The 9,471-nt window shown below is 50.2% G+C and overlaps 1 protein-coding gene across 2 annotated transcripts in view; it reads right to left on the reverse strand.

Moving 5' to 3' along the window:
• The window catches only part of GLRB (glycine receptor beta), a 268,807-nt gene extending 263,573 nt beyond the window's left edge, over window positions 1-5,234 (reverse strand). The window contains exon 1 of one of the 2 annotated variants that reach the window (XR_010177463.1): window positions 4,664-5,234. The gene's annotated coding sequence lies outside the window, so the exon portion shown is untranslated. The remainder of the gene's footprint in view (window positions 1-4,663) is intronic. The other variant, XM_063920484.1, reaches the window with a different exon arrangement.
• Between the last annotated feature and the right edge of the window lie 4,237 nt (window positions 5,235-9,471).

The following is a 9,471-nucleotide window of genomic DNA, read 5'->3' on the forward strand; positions in this document are numbered from 1 at the left end:
CCAGTCCTGAATGCCGAACCTGCGACCCTCGAGAAGGTGAGCACTCTGCAGCCACCACAGAAGAGACACCCTGGCTCTGGGGGATAGGGTGATCAGCCGCTGCATCTGAAAATGCGATCCGGACCACTTGTCCAACAGATCCCACTGAAAGGTCCTCGCATGGAACCTGCCGAAGGGAATGGCCTCGTATGACCCCACCATCTTTCCCAAGACACGCGTGCAGTGATGCACCGACACCTGTTTTTTACCTTGGTAAATATTCTCGGTGCTGTGGACAGACCAAACTGCAACGTCTGAAATTGGTAATGACAGTCCTGTACCACAAATCTGAGGTACTCCTGATGAGGTGGTTAAATTGGGACATGCAGGTAAGCATCCTTTATGTCCAGAGACACCATAAAATCCCCCTCTTCCAGGCTTGCAATGACCGCTCTGAGCGATTCCATCTTGAACTTGAACCTTTTCAGGTAAATGTTCAGGGATTTTAAATTCAATATGGGTCTGACCGAACCGTCCGGTTTCGGTACCACAAACATTGTGGAATAGTAACCCCTTCCCTGTTGAAGGAAGGGAACCTTTACCACCACCTGCTGGAGATATAATTTGTGAATTGCCGCTAACACTATTTCCCTCTCTAAAGGGGAAGGTGGCAGGGCCGATTTGAGGTAACGGTGAGGGGGCATCACTTGGAATTCCAGCTTGTATCCCTGAGATACAATCTGTATAGCCCAGGGATCCACCCGTGAGCGAACCCACTGGTGGCTGAAATTTCAGAGATGCGCTCCCACCAATCCTGGCTCCACCTGTGGAGCCCCAGCGTCTTGCGGTGGATTTAGTGGAAGCCGGGGAGGACTTCTGTTCCTGGGAACTAGCTGTATTGTGCAGCTTCTTTCCTCTACCCCTGCCTCTGGCAAGAAAGGACGCACCTCGGACTTTCTTGCCTTTTTGTGAACGAAAGGACTGCATTAGGTAATACGGTGCTTTCTTAGGTTGTGAGGGAATATATGGCAAAAAATTTGACTTCCCAGCCGTAGCTGTGGCCACTAGGTCCGAGAGACCGTCCCCAAATAATTCCTCACCCTTATAAGGTAAAACCTCCATGTGCCTTTTTGAGTCGGCATCACCTGCCCATTGCCGAGTCCACAGGACCCTTCTGGCAGAAATCGACATTGCATTTATTCTAGAGCCCAGCAGGGTAATGTCTCTCTGGGCATCTCTCATCTATAGGACAGCGTCTTTTATATGCCCCAGGGTCAGTAATATAGTATCCTTGTCCAAGGTATCAAGTTCCTCAGATAACGTATCTGTCCATGCTGCTACAGCACTACACATCCAGGCCGACGCAATTGCCGGCCTTAGCAGGGTACCTGAATGTGTATAAATGGACTTCAGGATACCTTCCTGCTTTCTATCCGCAGGATCTTTTAGGGTGGCCGTATCCTGTGTGGGCAGGGCTACCTTCTTAGATAAGCGTGTCAAAGCTTTGTCTACCCTAGGGGAGGATTCCCAGCGTAACCTGTTTGATGGCGGGAAAGGATACGCCATAAGCAACCGTTTTGAAATCTGCATTTTTCTATCTGGAGATTCCCAAGCTTTTTCACATAACTCATTTAACTCATGTGAAGGAGGAAAGGTGACCTCATGCCTTTTTTCCCCAAACATATAAACCCTCTTGTCATGGACTGGGTTTTCCTCTGAGATGTGCAATACATCCTTCATTGCTATAATCATGTAGCGGATGGCTTTAGCCATTTTAGGCTGCAACTTTGCATCATCGCCATCGACACTGGAGTCAGAATCCGTGTCGATATCTGTGTCAACAATTTGGGATAGTGGGCACTTCTGAGACCCTGACGGCCTCTGCGCTGTAGGATCAGGCATGGGTTGAGACCTTAACTGTCCCAAGGCTTCAGCTTTATCCAACCTTTTATGCAAGGAATTAACATTATCATTTAAAACATTCCACATATCCATCCACTCGGGCGTCGGCGGCGATACCACATTCATCTGTACCTGCTCTGCTTCCACATAGCCTTCCTCGTCAAACATGCCGACACAAGCGTAACGACACACCACACACACAGGGGATGCTCTATTTGAGGACAGAACCCCCACAAGGCCCACAGCGCTATATGACCCAGGAATTACACAGTAACTTAGTGTTTACCCATTAGCTGCTGTATACACTGATTTTGCGCTAAATTTATGTATTTTTACCCTCTTTCTACCGTGAATCTGCAGGGGAGAGCCTGTGGAGCTTCCTCTCAGCGGAGCTGTGGAGAGAAAATGGCGCTGGTGAGTGCTGAGGAAGAAGCCCCGCCCCCTCAGCGGCGGGCTTCTGTCCTGCGATTTTGTGTAAAATAATGGCGGGGGCTCATGCATATATACAGTGCCTAACTGTATATATGCCCACTTTGCCAAGAGGTCTCTAATTGCTGCCCAGGGCGCCCCCCCCTGCTCCCTGCACCCTACAGTGACCGGAGTGTGTGGGTTTAATGTGGGAGCAATGGCGCACAGCTGCAGTGCTGTGCGCTACCTCATATGAAGACTGGAGTCTTCTGCCGCCGCTTTTGAAGTCTTCTTGCTTCTCACGTTGGCTTCTGGCTTCTGGCTCTGCGAGGGGGACGGCGGCGCGGCTCTGAGATCGGACGACCACGGGTGCGTTCCTGTGTTCGATCCCTCTGGAGCTAATGGTGTCCAGTAGCCTAAGAAGCATGACCTATCCACAGTGAGTAGGGCTGCTTCTCTCCCCTCAGTCCCACGTAGCAGAGAGTCTGTTGCCAGCAGATCTCTCTGAAAAAAAAAAAAACCTAATAAAATACTTTCTATTTAGCAAGCTCAGGAGAGCTCAAAACTGAGGTCTGGAGGAGGGACATAGAGGGAGGAGTCAGTGCACACCAGTAGTCTTAATTCTTTCTTAGAGTGCCCTGTCTCCTGCGGAGCCCATCTATTCCCCATGGTCCTTACGGAGTCCCCAGCATCCACTAGGACGTTAGAGAAAGTGGTATTATGTTGCACTATAATATAATATATATTATGGGGCAGCATGGATGGTGTAACGATTAGCATTACTACCTCACAGCACTGAGGTCATAGGTTTAATTCAGCTTTAACTGTGTGGAGTTTGTATATTCTCCCTGTACTTGTGTGGGTTTCCTCCCACAATCCAAAAATATACTGGTAGGTTAATTGTATTCCAACAAAGTTAACCCCAGCATGAATGTATGTACGTGTACATGTGGTAGGGAATATAGCTTGTAAGCTCCACTGGGGCAGGGACTGATGTGAATGGTCAAATATTCTCTGTAAAGTCCTGCGGAATGTTTGTGTGCTGTATAAATAACTGGTAATAAATAAAACTGACAAAACCAGTCATTTTTTACAGATCCAAATGCTCAAACACAAGGCCAAAGAAATGGGTTGCAATGGAATTGGACATACTGTCCATGCTCCTCTAGGGGAAGCAGTTAGTTTCCCGGCTGTCAAGATCCCGACTGTCAGGAAACTGACGCCGGAACCCCGACAGCCAAGGGAAACCCGGCAGTCAGAATACCGACCTGGGCCCGGAATCCCCACTCCTGGGGGTGGAGAATAAGTTAGTGTGCTCCGGGCCGGAAGCATGGCAAGTGCAGCTAGCCCAAGAGGGGACACGCTGCGCTCTCCATCGGATTCCAGCATCGGTCCTATGACCACCGGGATCCCATACTGAATCCCTCCTCTAGCACACGCAGGGGAGCCAAAGACCTCCTCTAGCACACGCAGGGGAGCCACACACCTGTTTGGATTATCAGATTACATTGTTTTCGGTCTTGGATTAAACTAGCAGAAGAAAGCAGTGTGGTGAATGCATAGCAATCATACTCTTGTTATAAGGATAAAGCAAACAACTCCGGGAAGAACATACAGTACCCAGTTTACAACTATAAGTATCAGCCATTTATATTCATTTTTTATTAAATAGGAACCTCAAATGCAGCAGAAATATAAAACACTGTACACTGTCTTCGTATTGCAGCAATCTCATTAAACAGACCTTTCCATTTTCACTGAATTTCAGTAAATCACATTGATTTCCAGTCATTCTTAATTATTTATAGCATCTCTGCTGCCATCAATTATGGAGGAGCCTCACTTACAGAGGTCATGTGTGATAAAAGCATAAGAATAAAAATATATGTGTGTGTGTATAGTGTGTGCACCCTCAGCTGAGGCATGACTTTAGCTTCTGACTGAACTATGACATTTTCAATAACATGTTCCCATGCGCAATACACACACAGCAGCAGCCAATGCATTATACAGTACATGCACAGGGCTGGGATTATATACTCCCCAGTCCCCATTCAGCATAGAGCAGCCTGACACAGGGGGAACAGCATCTGACCCTGAGCAAACACACAAAGATGATAACTCGTCTGGATAGCAACCCAAGATAACGGGACTACAACTCCCAGCATTCCTTGCGTCACAGGCTACAATCCGGGAAACTTATTACAGAGTGCTATGAGCAGGGCAGCAGATCCTGCGGGCTCTCCTAATTATCCCCAAACCTAATGATCTGATGACTGAGAGGCGTCACCCTACAGAGCCCCCGCACACACCAATACACCCAAGTGCCGTCGCTGGACACTCAGGAGGGGGGGGCAGTAACAGGGACACTTACCCTCAGGTTACTCGCAGCTTCTCTTCATGCAACCATGTAAACATCCATCTTCCTTTCGTAACAGGTGCAAAGCGTCAGATATGCAGCATGATGGAGGAGTCACCGAGCCGCTGGCCGCTCCTGTGCATCCCTTCCCCCAGTATCCGTGTGGTCAGTCAGCAGCTGCACCGTCTCGCCTTCTTCCCGGCTGCTGAAGAGATGAATAACCCACCGCGTTATTTATGAAACGGCCGAGTGTGCCCGGCTCTCAGACTGCAGGAAGCATAAGATGGAGGAGCAGTGTGCACCTGCAGCATGCGCAGTACAGGCCCCAGAGCAGTGCAATTAATCATTAGCTGCATAGCAAGTGCAGCAGCAGCAGCATCAGCATCACTCTCCTCCTCGCCCAGCCACTGGCGGCATCACACGCGGGGCTGGCGGAGGGGATGATGATGCATGCAGCAGCCCTGTTCCCGCCAAGCTCCCTTTTTCTCTCTCTGTTCCTGCTAGGACAGCTGCAAGCTGCGGTGGCTGTGGTGGGGATATCTGGTTTCGTTGTTGTGTGAGACAGCTGTGCTCTCCCGGAGGAGGGGGCTGGGGAGAGAGCGCAGCAGAGACGGCTACAGACAGAGAGAGTGGGGGGAGAAGCCGCTCCGTGCACTGCTACATACTGTAGCTGCATCTTCCCCTTCTTTCTGTCTAATAATGGGCTATAAATTGTACATACATCTTTGGCTGCTTGCACACTTACACACCGATCGTACTACCATGTGTTTCTGCTGTACGTAATCTGTGTATTTATGAGGTACCACTTTGTGCATTTGTAATGCTGATAAAGCAGTTATGTGGTCTATTTACTAAGCCTTGGGAGGAGATACACTGGAGAGAGATTAAATGGACCAACCAACCAGCTCTAGTCTGTGACATGGCAGATGCTGAGTAGCTTGTACTTTACCTCCATCCAAGGCTTAGTAAATAGACACCTAAATGCTGTAGGCTCCTGCAAAAATTCACTACACTAGCACATTGTCTACCTGCATTTAAGGCATCATTCATTATACAGCACTTTAGAAAATTGCTGTTGTTTATAATCAATACCAGTAAATTATGGACCCCATACATTTAGATATACTGGGGCAATGTCCTGATACCCCAGCGGCCAGGTCAGGAAATCGGACATATTTATTCCCTCATTTATCTACAGTGCGGCAGTGTAGCGATAATTCCTGTTTCTGCCGTGGGGTACACTGGGCTCCACAAGGATTAACATCAGGGTGTAGAGTAGGATCTTGATCCGAGGCACCAGCAGGCTCAAAGCTTTGACTGTTTCCAAGATGCACAGCACCGCCTCCTCTATAACCCCGCCTCCGTGCACAGGAGCTCAGTTTGTAAGTTGGTGCCATGCAGTAAGCAGGCAATCAAAAGGGGGGCTGCTCCTGCAACCCATATTATAAGCTAAGATCAGAAGAAAAGAAGAAATCTGAAGACTTCCAGGGCTGCAGCTTTAATGAATGTCAGACAGACATCCTCTGCTGCAGCTCCTTCACTCCCCCAGCGGCGCTATATACTCCCGTGCCCTGGTTACCGGGTAACTACAGCAGAGGCTCCGGTGTCCTTGTTGGTCAGTCACACACACTCGCCGCTGCCCTCCGGGATCGCGTGGCTGCAGGTACAAAGGGAGGTAAGGGGTATCTTTGACCCGCTGTTATCGCGATCCGGCGTGGCCGTGGAAGGCGGGGCGCGCGCACTAGCGTGGACACTGTAAAGGGCAGCCGCTCCACTAGCCATCGGGACACAGGGCACAGGTGGGGGGTTTTCTTGGGCTACCTTCTCCACGTTGTTAAATACGCTGGTAACTAAACGTACGTCCCCTGTGGGACCTCCTATGCCAGTGCAGCAATTTATGGTCCCTACAGTCAATCCGGCATGGGCGGATAAAATTTCAACACAGTTACAGCATTTGAACCGATCGCTGACTAAAAATAAGTCTCACTCTTGCCCACCTAAGACTAAGGCATCTTCTAAAACGGGCCGCTACATCCTCACAATCCACCGCTGTCCCGGACACATCCTCTGAGGAGGATGGTGCGTATACTAACCCCACAGACACTGACTCTGATGCTTCTGATGGGGAAGGGAAGTCACTGGTGGATGTCCCTGATTTGATTGAGGCTATCAGGCTCATTCTTCAGGTCTCTGATGAACCTGAGCCTGCGGCTGTCTCTAAAATTCCGGACAGATTTAAACGTAAGAAGGTGGTTAAACAAGTTTTACCTCATTCTCAACACCTGGCTGACATATGTCAGGAATCATGGGAAAATCCGGGAACAAAATTCACACCGCATAAGAGACTGTTGGCTCGCTATCCTCTCTCTGCGGGAAAAAAATGGGAAACTCCTCCGCCTGTAGATTCTCATGTGGCACGCATGGTAGTTTCCTCAGCTCTGCCAGTAACTACCGTCACCTCTCTGAAGGAACCGACGGATAGACGTGTGGAGGGTTGTTTGAAAGCGATTTACACCCTAACGGGGGCTGTGCATAGACCAACCATTGCAGCAACATGGGCTTCTGAAGCTGTTGAGGCGTGGGCTCAGGAGCTGGAGGCGGAGCTGCCTTCCAACACTTCTGAGCATGCTTGACAATGTCTCTCATATATTGCCACAGCTTCTCTGTACCTTAAGGAGGCGGCTTCCGATGCCGGGGTGCTGGCGGCCAAGGTTGCCACTACGTCCATCTTGGCTCGACGTATCCTTTGGTTGAGATCCTGGTCGGTGGATATGGATTCTAAGAAAACCCTGGAGGTGCTTCCTTTCAAGGGAGACATTATTTTTGGCGAAGACCTAAATAAGATTGTGGCTGATCTGGCTACTGCTAAAACAGCTTGCCTACCTAGTACGTCTCCTTCCGCACAGAAGGCTAAAAGTACTTTCTCTTACGTCCTAGAGGATGCTGGGGACTCCAAAAGGACCATGGGGACTCCAAAAGGACCATGGGGTATAGACGGATCCGCAGGAGCTTGGGCACACTATAAAGACTTAAACTGGGTGTGAACTGGCTCCTCCCTCTATGCCCCTCCTCCAGACCTCAGTTAGACTTTGTGCCCAGGAGTTAATGGACACACACTAGTGGAGCTCTACTGACTTTCTCTAAAAGACTTTATGTTAGGGTTTTTATTTTCAGGTAGATCTGCTGGCTACAGGCTCCCTGCAGCGTGGGAGTGAGGGGAGAGAAGCAGGACCTACTTCTTCTTAGTTCAAGGGCTCTGCTTCTCGGCTACTGGACACCATTAGCTCCAGAGGGTTCGATCACTTGGTTCGCCTAGCTGCTTGTTCCCGGAGCCGCGCCGTCATACCCCTCACAGAAGCCAGAAGAAAGAAGCCGGGTGAGTATAGAGAAGATCAGAAGACTTCAGTGACGGCAGAAGACTTCAGTAACGGAGGTACAGCGGTCGTGCTGCGCTCCATGCTCCCACACACCAACGGCACTCACAGGGTGCAGGGCGCTGGGGGGGAGCGCCCTGGGCAGCAGGTTACTGATTTCTTAATAAGACTGGCCTTGAAAGCATTTTTGGTGCCTGGGCACCGTGTCTCATTTCAACGCCAGCATGTTCTAGTGCTACGCTCCTTTGATCCCCCGCCGCCGGCTTACACGGGTGCAGGGCGCTGGGGGGGGAGTGCCCTGGGCAGCGAGTTACAGTTTTTTTTTAAGGCTGACATGTTACATGCGCTGCCGGGGCGTTATAGCGCACTGCGCGCCATTTCTCCCCCGCCGCCGGCTTCCATGGGTGCAGGGCGCCGGGGGGGCGCCCTGGGTAGCATATATATATATAACAGTTTAATTATATATATAAAGTTTTTCTCTATCGTCCTAAGTGGATGCTGGGGTTCCTGAAAGGACCATGGGGAATAGCGGCTCCGCAGGAGACAGGGCACAAAAAAGTAAAGCTTTACTAGGTCAGGTGGTGTGCACTGGCTCCTCCCCCTATGACCCTCCTCCAGACTCCAGTTAGATTTTGTGCCCGAACGAGAAGGGTGCAATCTAGGTGGCTCTCCTAAAGAGCTGCTTAGAGAAAGTTTAGTTTAGGTTTTTTTCTTTACAGTGAGTCCTGCTGGCAACAGGATCACTGCAACGTGGGACTTAGGGGGAAAGTAGTAAACTCACCTGCATGCAGAGTGGATTTGCTGCTTGGCTACTGGACACCATTAGCTCCAGAGGGATCGAACACAGGCCCAGCCGTGGAGTCCGGTCCCGGAGCCGCGCCGCCGACCCCCTTGCAGATGCTGAAGCGTGAAGAGGTCCGGAAACCGGCGGCTGAAGACTCCTCAGTCTTCATAAGGTAGCGCACAGCACTGCAGCTGTGCGCCATTTTCCTCTCAGCACACTTCACTGGGCAGTCACTGAGGGTGCAGAGCGCTGGGGGGGGGCGCTCTGAGAGGCAAATATAAACCTTATACAAGGCTAAAAATACCTCACATATAGCCCATAGGGGCTATATGGAGATATTTAACCCCTGCCTGACTGGAAAAATAGCGGGAGAAGAACCCGCCGAAAAAGGGGCGGGGCCTATCTCCTCAGCACACGGCGCCATTTTCTGTCACAGCTCCGCTGGTCAGAACGGCTCCCAGGTCTCTCCCCTGCACTGCACTACAGAAACAGGGTAAAACAGAGAGGGGGGGCACATTAATGGCTATATATATATATATTAAAGCAGCTATAAGGGAGCACTTAATATAAGGATATCCCTTGTATATATAGCGCTTTGTGGTGTGTGCTGGCAGACTCTCCCTCTGTCTCCCCAAAAGGGCTAGTGGGTCCTGTCTTCATTAGAG

The sequence above is a fragment of the Pseudophryne corroboree genome, chromosome 1, assembly GCF_028390025.1.
Source record: "Pseudophryne corroboree isolate aPseCor3 chromosome 1, aPseCor3.hap2, whole genome shotgun sequence".
Taxonomy (NCBI): Eukaryota; Metazoa; Chordata; class Amphibia; order Anura; family Myobatrachidae; genus Pseudophryne; species Pseudophryne corroboree.